This window comes from Ptychodera flava, chromosome 10 (assembly GCF_041260155.1).
Source record: "Ptychodera flava strain L36383 chromosome 10, AS_Pfla_20210202, whole genome shotgun sequence".
In the NCBI taxonomy this organism is placed as follows: Eukaryota; Metazoa; Hemichordata; class Enteropneusta; family Ptychoderidae; genus Ptychodera; species Ptychodera flava.
The window spans coordinates 40780081-40796119 of NC_091937.1; the positions used below are offsets into that span (position 1 = coordinate 40780081).

General features: G+C 34.6%; 1 protein-coding gene across 1 annotated transcript in view; it reads right to left on the reverse strand.

The window, feature by feature from the left end:
- The window catches only part of LOC139142791 (WD and tetratricopeptide repeats protein 1-like), a 354040-nt gene that overhangs the window by 142276 nt on the left and 195725 nt on the right, over positions 1 to 16039 (reverse strand). The gene's annotated exons all lie outside the window — the stretch shown is intronic.

Consider the following 16039-nt stretch of genomic DNA (forward strand, 5'->3'; position numbering starts at 1 on the left):
ATATATATATATATATATATATATATATATATATATATATATATATATATATCTATATATGTATATATATATTATATTTTACATTTTACATATATTTTATATTTTAAATAGTCATTCTATGTTTAATGACATTGTTGACATGTCAGTTGTAAGATAGGAATTTCAAAGTGTCAATCTTAAAGTTTGAATACAGTACATTTTGAATGAGCTGTATTTTGAATGAGCTGTGAATGTATTTCACACTTTCTATGCTTAACCAGATGTCCTGAACTGTTGTACAGAAATGGATGTCAATCATTAATATCAAAGAGGAAAAAGCAGTGAATCAAAAACTTTGATGGGTGTTAAGACTTGCCAACCATCCAATTAAATCTCCTGAGGAGCCATAGAGAGCTTTTTTAGCCAAATCTGATGTGTACAGTGTCTGAGAGGACCTTTCTTGTAACATTGAAACCATAAAAGCACAGCTAATAATGACAAAAACTGCCTTTTTTAACTGTTATTTTGTTCATAAAAAAGCATCTTTCTACAGAAAACCTGTGAAACAAAGGAAAATTGAACAGGAAAATAATTGCATCAATGAGAAGGAAAGATATCTTGTCATTTTTCTATCTCTAAAATAAGTCACTGTATCAAATATATATTTGAAATATTTGTGCATGTTGCTTTCTCATACTGAATTCTCATAGAGAGAACAGAAAAGTATCAGGAATTTGTCATCCTTTTCATATGAAATGCAGATTTCATAATGGTACACTTTCACTTAGCAAACATCAAGATATCTCTGATTTATTAAAGTATGGGCCCGAAGGGCGCGCCGAAAAATATGAACATCCTGATATCTCTGATATATATGCCTTGTATATTAAAGTCATGCACCTGAAGGGCATGCTGAAAAATGTCTGATATATTAAAGTAATGAGCTTGAAGAGCACGCTGAAAAATATTGAACATACAGATATCTCTGATGTATGTATGCTTGATATGTTAAAGTTGGGCGTGCTGAAAAATATGACTGATTATTAAAGTTACGCGCCCGAAGGGCGCGCCGAAAAATACAACTGAATGATGAAATTTGTGGCTGACACTAGCATTTTAGGCAATGATGAGCCTGTTTCAAAATTCAAAAACACACTGACCCCCCCTATTGGGCATTTCAAAAACATGGTGACCCCCCCCATCACCAAAGTCAAAAACAGGGTGACCCCCCCATGAATCCACCGGCCCCCCCCCCCGGCTGAAGAAACTGACCAGTCCCTTACCGTGCAGTCTGTGCTAACAGTGACTTTATACTAGTAGCCAGATGTTTCAAAAATATTGTAAGTATATGAAAATGAACTGTCAATTATTCTTTCAATATAAAGTTTGAAAAAATGCACACGAATAACACGTAGACAGAAATAGTATTTGGTACAAAATTATAAGTCTCATCAAAACCACAGGGCCCCAATTTAACGAACTAAGGCAAATCGACCATGAACAAACAAGTGGAAAAAAACGTACTGTGAAACGTGAAAAGAAAAGGGGACGAAACAAAAGTGAAAAAACGATAATAAACAAACACGTATATAAATTAAGAAATAAATACAAATACAAATAAATCAACAAACGGACTAGATCGACTGTAAATTATATATACATGTAACTTATGTACAAAAGAACATCAGATACGTAGACACCCTGCTTTTGTCTGTATGTTGAATAGTTTGTCCGTTAGTTTGTTTACTTTTTTTGATTTTGTTTGATATTCTGCAGAGGGCCCCCTTTGGCAAGAACAACTCATACCAAAACCGGCAAAAACTACATTGTTTCACTGCTTACTACTTTGAGTGTCAAATGGAAAGACACAAATTACAAATTCAAGCAAATGAGAACAACAGAGTAGAAGCAAGTTAACGTTGAAGTCAATACATTTCGCGAAAACTAAATGGATTATATAAATGGACATAGCATGTCTCACTCTTGATGAAAAGTCATTGCACAAGTTGGTAGACTTGGCCAACCCACAGAGGGATGGATGTTGGAGGGGTGCCCCTTCCAAGGTAGAAAATTATATGATCTACAAACCTCTGACCAAGCTGGAAACTCAATTCACCGATGCTGTACATTCTAAACTGCTAAAACATATTATGAATCATATCTTTTTTCCGAGACAGAACCAAACCTGTTTTCAATGACACCACAGTCTTCAGAAGTGCCAGCCGAAAACAATATTCATAAAGATACTCCCTGCATTTCATGATTCAACCAGATATTATCAAGAAGAGAAGATTAAAAGTCGACTCATGATCACTATGCCCACATTCAGTCAACGAAAACAGCAAGGAACAAGTCTCTTCAAAGTTTTATTCATTCGATTGAGGCGCCTGTGCCTTTCAGGTCTTAGGACGCCTATCACATAACATGATGTCATAGGTACTGTACTTTCGTTTTCAGGGTAGATGGCGCTCTTTATCAACTTGAAGGCCGGCATAAACTTCGCGTACTACTGTACCAGGTGCGGGCGGTTTTTTGCATCCATTGATAGAGAGTTTGGTGATTGGTATTAAATTTGTATCATTACATTGCCTGTTTTATGCTGTTACTGGTCAGCAATATCTATCATTCATGTGATAGCGACATAGATGGTACATCGATACTAGCGATTCATCAAACCCTGGTAGTTGGCTTGGTCGTATAGTGGGGTACATCATGTACTTAGTTCGAGCCAATGGTTTCGTAAGAGAAAGTCACTCCAGCGAGTTATAATTACACACTGGCACAAGTATAGCTGGAGGTCAATATAGCTGTGATGTTTTCAGGCGGAATTCCTACATTTTGCGGGCTATAGTTTTGACTGTGGTGGAGGGGTTAAAAGTCGTAAAAGTCAAAACCAGCCGGGGGGGGGTACTTCCTTAGAAAAGGTATACGGGCATGTGCCGCCCAAATGGGTCACTTTTTCTAAATATGGGTCGATTTTTCATTTGGAAAACCTCTAAACATCTGTCGATAACAAAGAAATTACCCCCTGCCTTAAGAAAACCTTAAAGGTGAAAATTCCCAAATTTGTCAAAGAAATCCCTAACGATGGGTCATGGGAAAACCAGCCCATCCCGTTTGAAACCGCATGGCTGTGGACCCACAGCTAACACAAGTAATGTTTTTTATTGAAGCACCTTGACGTGGAATACAACACGATCGATGTACTAGGAACTGTCTACCACCGACTTGAATGACATAATAGTATCTGCAGCTGCGCGTCGCGGTTGTAGGCTGAACGGGTACGCGTAGATAAGTTTCAGCTGAAAGCACAAAGAAACTGTGCCATGGAGATATAAAAGGGACGGGATTGTCGGAAACTGCGGTTGTGCCACTTTCCTGTTTATAAATACAATGCATGTAAGTCCAAAATGTTGAAAATGCGACTAGTGAAGTACGAGTTCTAAATGGGAGTTCGAAAGTTGAAATGCAACTTCAAGTCCAGATGGGAGTTCGAAAGTTGAAAATGCGACTAGTACTAGTCAAAAATGGGAGTTCGTATTTTGGCGCGCCTTGATTACGCGCCATACACAATTTATTTCATGCACGATATCTAAATGAATCATGTCAACATAGCTATTGCATCTAATGTTGAAGATGTAGAATGTGACAAACAAGTTTGAGTTTTCATCAATCTCCAACGTACCTTTACATTGGTCGTATGGGTCCCATATGACCTTTGAGCGCAGTTTCGACCACTCCCTCCTTGAAAATACAGTTTGCAATCACAAAAAGGTCGAAAAGAACCTACTTAATCGCAGTAAAACATGCTTTATTCACAGACTTGTACCAACTCTAGGTAAAACGAAGTGAAATAATATCGCCCTCCAGAAAGTGTGTCAGAGTCAATGGATCTTTGAACCCGGTATGCTTTAGGAACTCTCAATATCATGACATCACACTATATCCCTTCACTTACTGAGGATGATAAAGACGAGTGGAAATGATGGTATAGCTGGGGTGCCAAAATCTGGTAAGAAATCAAAAGCAAACTTAGAAGGAAGTAAATAGCTGCAAAAATTAACTTTAATGACCCGCTATCATATATTTATCGAAATGATTCCTATGGTTTGCAAACACACAAACAAACAAACAAAACAAAACAAAGCAAAGAAAAAGCTCAAAGACTCCTTTAAAACACAACATGTGGATGACGGCTTTGATCTGCCTAGTGGTTGCGGGCCTAAGCGTATCCGTTCGGTTAAATCGCCCAAAGTTACATAGTTCCTCAGGCTGATCCCAGAACACAATAACATGTACATCTGGGCAGATTTAAATGTACTATACTTAAAAATCACCTCACTTTGATCGAAGACAGTTACTATAAGTGATTTCTCGACAACGAGCATTGCGGTGTGTATTTGTTCACAAATTCACTTCATCAACGGAGTGGTCATTCATGTTGAATGACTTGACTTGCTTCGATCGCGGACTTCAGGGAAATTTTCAACGAGATGCACATTACTTTTCAAACATGACCAGAATAAAACGAAAAACAAAGGTACAACTCGATCTAAGACTTTCTTTTTCTTCTTTCTGCTTGACTAGAACGGTGTACTGCATGCAGCAACAATTGATTGTCCGTTTCACGTTTCAATTAATTTACAAAAAAATATCCAAAACACATTTATCACGAAGTTCGCATTTTCATGGCCTCGATAATGTGCACACGTTGAAACAAGATAACGTTAATCTCTGCCGGCAATACATAGTCGGGACAATTATTTTTTCAGAAAGAATGCAACAGCTGCACCACAAAAACACGTATCCCAACGTTTTGCAATGATTTTACAGCCTGATGGCGTCATCGTGTACAGAATAGCGCATGCGCAAATGGTCCACAAGCTTTTCTCCATCCCCGTCACACGTAATACTACGTCCACGTTGCAGTTCCATTACGGTGTATTGAATGCGAACCTCACTCGCCGAGAACGCCAAGCTAAATCGCATCAAAGATGGAGTGTTCATTTTTCAAACAGTTTATATTTTGTATATTCTGCAGCGTTATACTGGTATATGCACAAGGTAGGTGCCAGTTGTTCCGGTTTCAGACAACTTTTTTGAAAAAAATAATATCGTCATCAACCGATAACCAATTTATTTACTGATTTCAGCGGGATGTAAAGCTACAGTACTCATGTGACTGACAGGCGACACAAATGTTCAGAATTCGAACGACCAAGCGAAGTGAAAAATGGTGATGTTTCAAGTGAACTTTTCTTTTTCAATTTGTGCGGTAGATCATTTGTTGCATGTCCATCAATGACTTTCTGTTTTCGATTATACTTACAGATTGTTCGGAGTTCGTGAGCTGTGAGGAGTGCAATGCGAGCACGGACTGTGTGTGGGGTTATTGCCAGTTGGAACCCACGACCGAAGTCACGAATCCAACACCACAACTGGAGGTAATTTTTCTACGTATTGATTCCGCCTTCATATGAACTGTCCAAACAATGGATGTTCAGCCGTGTTACCAAGAATCGAAAAGACTGTTTAGTCAGCCTCTTTTGTTGATATCAAAATTCGACCCATTCGACTTTCACTTCGTAACTTATCAAACTACCCAATAGGTTTAGGCCTGAACTTCAAAGGGTATAAATACTAAAATCACAAAATTAAAATGAATGTTTTACAATATTTGTTGAATTTGAGGTAAATTTTTCAATTTCGCGTATTACTATTAGTGTGACCTTTTAATTTTCTCTGCCTAACCGAGCTTCTGTCCAGTGATTTGATGGGATCCAGGGGTTTTAACTACCAGAAAATATAAATGCTGGTACCCGCTACAGGAATGTTTATTTGCATGCTGTAGAAAAGTTTGAAAAATAGTGAGAAACCTCTAAATTCATAAATGTAGAACCACCATGAAATTATCAAAATTGGGTAAATTGTGTCACTGACAAAATTATGGTCATTATTTTATTTATTTATTTTTCACCCAAAGTATAAGCCCTCGGAAACATGGTACATTGTGGTAAGCAAACCAGACCACTCAATTCCAGTCAGAACAGATACAAAGAAAACTGACAATTTCAGGCATATATCAGAAATGTATGCTATTGAATAAGCTTAAATACCGCTCTATCAACAGCACTACTAAGCTTACAGTAAATTAAGGTTTATCTGTTTTTCTCTAATCTCTAATCATATCATGCATCAATTATTTATTTCTTGACATAACGATAAAACCAAAATAAAGTTTGAAGTAATATGTGAGAAAAAGCCATGTGTTTTTTAGTTGTATTGTCATTGAATATTTTTAGGCTCAAAGGTGGGCCTTGCTTATTTGCACATTCTAAATTAAGCTTAACTCCTGACATATTGCTGTTTTTGACCTTCAAAATATATTTTTATGCACATGTGTTCCAGATGAAGAGGAACATTATAAAAAAAAACAGTTTTAATGGAAAATGTTCTGAATGTTCCATTAATTCTGGTCCTAGAAAATGACAATGAATGTGATTAATTAATGTTATATTGATCTTAACAAAGAGTGATCGTTGTAAGTGACTATGTACTGCATTTGGCAATATTTTGCCATTTGTGAAATTTTTGTGAAAAAAGTGGTTGCTTAGCTACAGATGAATCCTTGTATGATGTCATTTCCTGTGTCCAACTGGTTTCTATGAATTGCTTATCTCTCTTTTAAATGTAAACTACAGATCAAACACTCCACCCATTTAGTTCTGTTTGCATACATTTTGGACACACAGTAAAATTTGTGTGTGACTACCAAAAACTAGAGTCTGTCACATTTAATCAGCTGAATTATTGATAGATTTGTTTTAAGAAAAGAGAAAATTTGGTTATTTTAATTAAATGTATGGTGTAAATATCACAGTTGTATTTAATTCCCTCAGTAGTTGGTCAGAAAGAATCAAGATTTGCAAATGTTTGGTTTTCTTCTTTTGATTCAAATTGTCTTTTGTTATAAAAAGGCTGGACACCTTTTACTATGTAGTTGTATACAGTTGATTATTTAGTTATCTGTCATTTTTCAGAAAAAAAATTGTTTTTAGATAAAGTTATTAAGGTGCATAATCTTACAACTTAAACACATTGCAGATTTTAAATTTAAAAAAAAATGTCTCAAAAGCTCACTTCAGATAGGATTAAATGTACTCAAATTTTTAATAGATGATGTGAAACTATTTTAAATGTTATTTCAATGCATGAAAGGAATTTTAAATATGAAGAGTTCATATCTACAATTTTCAGATCTGCTGTTCTTCTTTTCATTTTTATTTGCCTTCTGGGAACGCTAGTTTGGCTGGCATTGTTTTTGATATTTTATTCCATCTCGATAACTAGAACATGATCACATCTAGCTTTGTACATTTTCCAACAAGCACGTTCACTGACCTTTGTCAAATTATCAGATTCACATCCCTTCAGTGTTCACTCTCATCGACCTTTATAAATCTTGTCGCAGGAAGAGAGTCTTTTCCACGATTTTCTCGTAACTGAGCATTGACTCCACTTTTTTTAAAGTTGTACGTGTCCTATACATGCATTGCCATTGCTTACCTGAACAATACGTATCATCGCATTTTGGTCAGCTTCCAGTGGTTCCTTAATATGATCTGAATGAGAATTATAGTGGAAAACTTGCCTTCTTCATCCATACCACCTCTTTCAAAGTGACTGAATTCGATGGCACACTTTGAATTTTTCAAATGTTTTTTAAAATTTTGAATTTGGTTACCTCAGAGTAGAATCATTCAAGAAACATAGAAATATTTTCACTTTGATGGGGGTGAAAGCAATGATGCACAATGTTGTTTGCATCTACATGACAAATTTACCGTTTTTGAGGAAAATATATCAGTGGTATTTTATTGTAAAATTCTTAAAATTCTCCATTGTTACTACATTGCAGACTAATTATCTTCATTTAATGAAACACTATTGTTTCATAATTAATTCAGATGTAACTGTCATTGCCAAAATGAACTGATTAGATTTCTATCACAATAATCTCGTTAGCAATAATGATGATAAATATGAATAAACAATGATTTCAAATTATTAATACTGTTGCCTTGTTCAAACTAATATCAGATTAATGGAATTCTCTCTGTAATGATTTTTAAAAATTAATTCCTATTATTTTATTTGTAGTTGGGATGTTATCGACAATAGCAAATTTCAAATTTAATGTTGTTCACACTACACGGACTGGGACAATTCTGGCTAGTTTTGGCAAAGTGCCAAATTTCTAATTCACTGAATCACAGTGAAAAGGTTAAGTCGGAACTGTATGTCTGAAGTCAGGAGTACATGTAGTAAAAGATAGATCAGTGAGACTGCAATTCATCCAGATTACTGAATTGTTGATGAGTCTTTTGCAGACATCGGTTTACATTTACTTAATCCTACCCCTCGTTTATATTTGTTGAGAAAGGAGAATATGGTTTAAATTTGCAATTTTTGACTCATTGATTTTGACCTGATATCACAATAATGCACAATTATACAAACTTGATGAAACATTCAATCACTGCTAATTTGTGTGTGTACAACTTTACAAGAGATATTATGGTTTGGATTGGTAGCATGATGTAGCCCAATTTTGCAAGATTCGTGAGTCAATAGGTTCTTTTATACAAATTTAGATTAAAAGGCAGATATCAAATATTGATGCTTGCTTTTACCTCTCGTGCGTTTTGCAATGTTTTAATCAATGCAATGGTAAACAATGATATTATTATTTGCCATTCATGTCAGTTCGTATTTTTAGAGTGTATTTTGTAACTGTTGATCATGAAATATTGATATCATACTGGTTTCTTGCTCCAAAATATAAACTAGATATGAATTTTAAAATTAAATACAAATAATGAAGATCCGGTGTGAAACTTACTGTGTTTGAATATAGGTGCAGAAGGCAGGTAATTATTGATCAACATGTTGCTTTTACATTTTACATCATGCTGCAACTTGAATACATAAATTTACAGATATTTTTACAGATTATTTTATATTGACAGTGTTGCTGCACAAGAATCATTGCACAATACACAAAAATGTTGTGTTTTGATGTCACAAACACTGTACAACATTGCAGATCTATAAAATTGCTGCTCATTCTCCTTGTCCATTTTCATCCATAAAATGTTTCACATTCAATCAAGGGTGATTGAAAATTACACAAGTCAAGTAAGTCTTTCTGCTTCCGAGAAAGAACAATAAACATGATGAAAGAGAAAGATGGATGAAATTATCAATATTTTAAATCATAAATCAGGTGAAATGCAATTAATTCATAATTGCATTTATTGTGCATCCAATTTGATGACGCCCTTTGTGACACGTTTACATAAGAGAAAAGTCCAGTAACCATGGCAACCTTCAACCCAGCAGCAAGCAACTAACTTAAAGCTACTAGCCAGGTCTGATTAATGTGGCGGGGAAAATGGGATCTGATCCCAAAATATTTAATAAATTGACAACGTATGGTTCATCACTTCGCAAATAATTTTGATAAAATGCCTGGAAGATATTGTGCAGAAAATTCACTTCAATGGAGTATGTTATATTTAATAGCTTGAAATGAATTCCTTTCTCACTATATGGTCAATCAAATTACTCTGGACAAATGCTTTGCATGTGTGTTCATGACATGACTGTGTACAGATAACAAACACCACATAGATCTGCACACACAGAGTTTTTGTTTGACAGCATTAAGGCACTCCAAATGATTCACAATGCATAGCTAGTTAACTGCATGTGATGAAAAATGAACACAACAGTCGGTAATAAAGCACATTGGGATATATAACACCATTACAGCTACACACTGAGTGCGGTCTGTTGGGATTTATTGGATTTGCCTTCAGGAGGACTACGACATTTTGGTGATTCTCTGTTCATCTGACAATTTTGATATGTATAACACTCAGAAAATAATCCATAGAATAGTATTTCAAGGATTTGTGAAAATGCTGTGTGTGAATATTGCCCTTGTACAGCTGCCAATAAATGGCTTTTTAATACTATACATCTACTTACATTTTATAAACAGTTTCAACTTTGATGAAAAATTTATAGCGTGACAGTTGCTTCTCATCTGTAGGGTAACAATTGATGCGGCCACTAATCCTTGTTGAGGTTTTAAATCAACACAGTAAATAACTGGCCTAGATAATTTATAAACAGTGTTTGTGACCTGTTGCTAATCCTGTGAAATGTGCTTTGATAAAAAAAATTTTGATTTCAGTCTGCACTTGCATTGCATTATGCTAAATTTGTTACACTCCTCTATTAAAGCCTTCATAATGGAAGCAACTTAGTTTATCTTCTTTTTAAAATTCAATGCTATTGGACTGGCCCAGGAAAGCTAATACTTCTGACAGGAAAATTTAACCCTTTTGAGTGCTGTAATTTTCTCCCGCCAAAATTTTAGTACAAAATTTTACCAATTTTCATGAAATTTTCTGTAAGTTTTGATAATTTTGGAACAATTGGACATCACATTTCATTAGCTGCAGTTTTTTATCGAAATTTTGGCAAAATCTGAGAAAAATTGACTGGGGTTTATTTTATAAAGAGGACAAAAATAGACTTTGGCGACTCAAAGGGTTAAGGCAGTATGCACCTTGATATAGAAAGACTTAAAAATTTGCTTAAACTTTCCTGAAGGAATTTGCTAACCATCCCCTTTCAGACTCTAGAAAAAAATTTTGGTCACCATGCACATTTTGGTGCTAAGGAAACAAATTATCTTGACAGGTATTTGAAATTAATACCAAAGTGCCATCGCGTCTGAATTTAATTCTATTGGGAAAAATTAATTTGACATTTCTACATCAGGAAGACTATGAAAATTGTATTTATTAAGAGCATCAAACTGAGTAGCTAGGTCAGAAAGGTGTTGACTGGCTTGGTATCAAGCAGGCATAATAATATTGACAATCCCTGGTTGGCATTTTTTTATAAAAATCTGACTATAATGTACCAGGCCTCTTCTGTATAAATACAGTTTCAGTCCATCTGCATTATCAAAATAATCAGCCAGAATGCAATATTTTGGCTTTTTTCCCAATATGATTAACAGTGCGTAAATTTTGAATAATTAAGATTGCTGCAGCAATATTGTTCCATTGGAAATATCTATCAAAATGACTTCTTGATTATCTGATAAGTTAATTTAAATGATGCTGCCACATTTTCCTTCATGTGCATCAATAGTTTGCGTTAGAAGGCAAAGTAGTAACCATGCCAAGTTACACTGTAGCATTTGAATGAATCCACAGGCCAACATGACTTCATTATAATATATGTCAAAGTGAAAGACTCTGCCATATGCACGCAGGTTTCAGCATACTATATGCAGTTTCATGAACTGATTGACACTTTCCAGAATATTCATGATATAATCCAATTTTCATATTTTGTTAGCTTTTCCGTGTCAACAAGTTCCATTGTCATATGAGCCAGCAGTTTTTGTTTAACACGTTGAATAGTATAATACTGAGCTGTATGTGTGGCAGATGGTACATACATGTCAGCTAGTGACCTCTGGCACTCAAAAACCTACTAATAACAGTGACATTTCACCTTTGATTTACAGTGATCAGCAGTTTTGCTTCTACTTCTAGAGATGTTCATATCCTGTATATTTTACATCATGTAAACTTGATAACACCATGTAACATGTTTTTGAAGCCCAAATATACACACTTTTTCTAATAAGTATGCACCATTTTGCAAAATAATTGTTTACAATTTTACCCATTTAGGATGTTCTCATCATTTTTCCTTAAAACTAATGATAATTTGAGTTTGACCTTTATAAATTTTCTCAGTTATCATATAGTGCACAAGCCATCAGTATACAGTATATACATACTGCTTTGACCAGAAATTTAAGCATATATGTGAATAACAGACAGATCAACAAATGAGCTTTAAGATTTATTTCATAACTTTCATACTGTTCAGAATATTTTTCAGTGTCTGATGCACACATTTGCACTCAAAATCTCTTCATTTCATTAATTAGAAGTTAATTCCATTGAATCATGGTCACATGGTAAAGCCATACATATCCCATAATTCCAAGCCCGAAGCCACAGATAATTTGCCGTTACCTCGAAAGATGAAGTGAAAATTGTGGAAGTGACGCATTTTGTATGTTCCAAACACAGGAATCAATCAACAGTATAATGCTGTCTTCGTTTTTGCAAAAAAAATTACAATGAAAATAATAAGCTTTTCCCAGAGATAAAGAATGTATTATGTTTCATGCAAAAAAGGACTTTGGTAGCACTAAGCAGATAATGGTGGCTTACGTGTTGATGGGAATTTGTGCAGATATGTTAAAACCATCCTGTCAAAAAGCAAAATCACCTTAAGTATAACATTGCTGACTACCGCAAAGTTTCCCTGAAGATCTAACAATGTCTATTTGCCATGAGTCACTTTATAAAAGCTGTGGTCTTGTTCTGAGAAACTGACCACTGTATGTTGCCAAAACAGATCAATCAAGTTGTGTGCACACTTTATTCAATAATAAATGTATATTTTCAAAATTACAGCTTAGTTCATATATACAGATAGAAATATTAAACAGGAATTTTGATGATGATTTACTTTTGTAGTTGTACAGAGCTGTTATCTCATGTCAAATATATCAGAGGAGTGCACAGGGGATGAAATGCTTCAACCAGTCATAGACTGTAAGTACATTGTATCTACCTACTCCCCATAGCCACATCACTTCAGTTTGATTCAACCTTCATCATTGCAATACATAATATACTGTTTCTTTCTGGAGGTAAAATATCAACAATTCATCTATCTTTGATTGCACCTTTATGAGAATTCTACATGTACACATAAGTTTCATACTTTTTTCTGTTTGTATAACTGTTTCCTCTGTTTTTGATTAATATATGTATTTGTGTACATGTATTCATTTTTTACTTCATTTTGATTTCTCCTGGATGATAATATAAAGTCACTTAAATTGCTGGCACAAATTAATCCAGACCCTCTTCAATCCCCGAAATACTGTGTCTGCCATAATTGTAACATCCCCGGTGTGTACTGTACTGGTATATTGTTCCCCATCAAAAAAAGCCTAGGGTTTAATTTCCACATTACAGCTTACATGACTCACTGCATGACTATCATAGCACCCATTGTAAAACAATACAAGAATGGATGAATTATCTTTGAAATGGCCTCAGGTCTGGATCACTCTCTGTGAATGCTCATGATGCAGAAAGCTAGACCATCTGTATAACATTACAGAAAGGATGCTATCAATTTCAACCATTTCAAGTCATTACTGCTGTATATGTACCCTTTGAACACACAAGTCATTTTCTGTCGCCTTCATAAAATAACCCTGAAAATTTTTTTTTCTCAAATTTTTCCAAAGATTTTGATCAAAAAATGTAGCCTATAAAAGTAATGTCCATTTGATCCAAAATTATACAAAAAATACAGAAAAATTTATAAAAATTAGAAAATGTTGGACTGAAATCTTGATGGGAAAAATTACAGCACTCTAAGGTTGAAGCTACGTGCAGTGGTCAAAGTTTTGCAGTTTTCAAAGACCTCTTTGACAGTGGTTTGCATCACATAAATAGAGTACAAAGATTTCATCGGCACAAAATTAAACATACAAGTTAAACATTAAATATTTCTTGCTTATTTGTGAACATGGTTATTGAACAAGTCATTATAGTGCATTGAAACAAAAACTGAGGCTTCACAAATATATCAGTGTGTAGCATATTCATTTAGTATTTATTTGACGTAGATCTCAGAATTGTTCTGTCTTTTTCATTTCAGGTTCACTTGCAGATGGTAAGTTCTGGATTTCAGTAATCTATTAACATAATCGCAATCATACCAATCCATAATCCAATAACACTAGGTCAAAATTTGTAAGACAAAAGTTGTAAACATAAACACAAAACAGCACAGAAACAGACAGTAAATAGTCGGTACACAAACAAAGTCAAATTCATGAAAGAAAGATATATGGACCCAAGATATTGCCTAAATCTTGCACATCAGAGCCTGTCTACAGACATCAAATTGGCGTTTTTACACATTGCACGCAGTCAGTGCAAGAAAAATGCACAATATAAATGTTTGAAACCAAAAATAGACAACAACAATTTTAGAGAAATACAAACATCTGGAAATCTGCTGATATCTTTTCAATTTTTCATCGATTAGTTTGATTGTGTTAAAATATTTTCACTTCAAGTAGGATAACACTGTAACTAAAATTACATATGAAAACATGATGTTATTTGAAGGTTTTCTTCACATATACCACATTGTTCTGTATGAGGAAAGCTAACCTACAATGGAAACTTTAGCAAATTCTTCAGTATTTACCGCATTTTTCTGAATGAGAAAGCTAACCGAAATGGAAACTTTAGAATGTTGTAAGTTTTAGAAAGTTAACGTTAGAACAATGTGATAGAATGATTAAAAGTCTAACCCAGGGACCGCACTATGTGGCTGTACTTATCTGTGATTGTTTTCAACCCATAATTTACATGAGGATTCACATTTCATGACGGCTGGATTAAATTTAGTTGAAACTGTACGCCCAACTTTGATTAAATGTACCTGTACAGTCAAAATTAGTTTGTAAGAAAGTTTTTGTGATTTAATGTCACCTGTTCAATGCCCTTTGTTATAGTACCACAATGGACATTTATTTTCAAAGCATCAAAATTGCTTTTGTTTGTAATATTTTCGGAGGTGTCACTAAAAGGAAATGGAAATTAAAACAATTCAAATTGATAAACAAAATTAGAAATGGTAATTCAATTTTAAATTTTCTTTGATATTTCAGAAAATGATCCCAATGCAACAGATACTAGTACAGGTCCAACTGCTGTCACAGGATCCACAGCAGGGAACACGCAAAGTACTGCAGTACCATCAGGGCAACCCACACAATCAGAGGACCAGACAACATTACCTGGAGAACAGACAACACTGTCAGAGACTACGGTACCATCAGATAACCCAGACGTTACAGATAATACGACAGAATACATTCCATCCAGTGGAGCATCATTTGATGCTGCTAGTTTCATTGGTGGTATAGTATTATGTGGTGGGCTTATTCTCATTGTCTTTCTGGGATGTAAATTCTACGAGTCAAGAAGCAAGAATTATCACACTTTGTAGTGTAATTCATCCCTTTGTGAACAGTTTATTTGTTTTCTGTTTGGTTTTTTTTTTGTTTTTTGGATGTTTGTGTTATGAAAGTGTCGGTAAACTAGCTTCTTATGAAAAGTGAAACTTAACTGAAGCTGATTATGTTTGAGGCATTGCCAACACTCACAAGTATATATGATATAGAATCCTTAAAATGTTGATATATATACAGTTGGAAATCTTGTACTTCAAGTCATGGCACTTGTCACATACAGTATGATTGTGAAGAATTCTTTTCAAAGGAAAAAGTGAAAGGGTTCTAAAAATGAACATATTAATTTATGAAACTGGATTGTAATATGTAAGTTTTCAGTACATGGTCACAAATATTTTTAAGCAGTTTAGTAACAATGATATCAGGTGATTTAACCGTTCTTGACATCTTGCCTACTTCTATAGTCCAAGCCCTTTGATAGATCAAGGTATGCTGTCAATCAAGGTAGAATGGCCGAAAATTCGGCCAAAATATACGTTTGTCATCAAAGTAACGTCGTAGAATATTTTAATGTAGGCCTAGTACAGAGTATGATTCTTGGTTACTTTATGTAGTATCAGAGACAGTGTTGGTGCCTTTTTCATACGGACTGACTATTTTAGATAAATATAGTGCTGATTTTATAGGGCTGTTGGTGAAACTTCCTTACTTTGTATAAAGACCATTAAAAAGGTAACAACTCCACAATTTGACAGGTAGAAATCATGGACTGTCAGAAATGTAATCTACATATACATCCTTTTGGGCCAATAAGCACACTCCTTACAAAACGACTAATTGCTTACAATACAAGACACTAGCTGATTGGTGAAGGATCGTCTATTT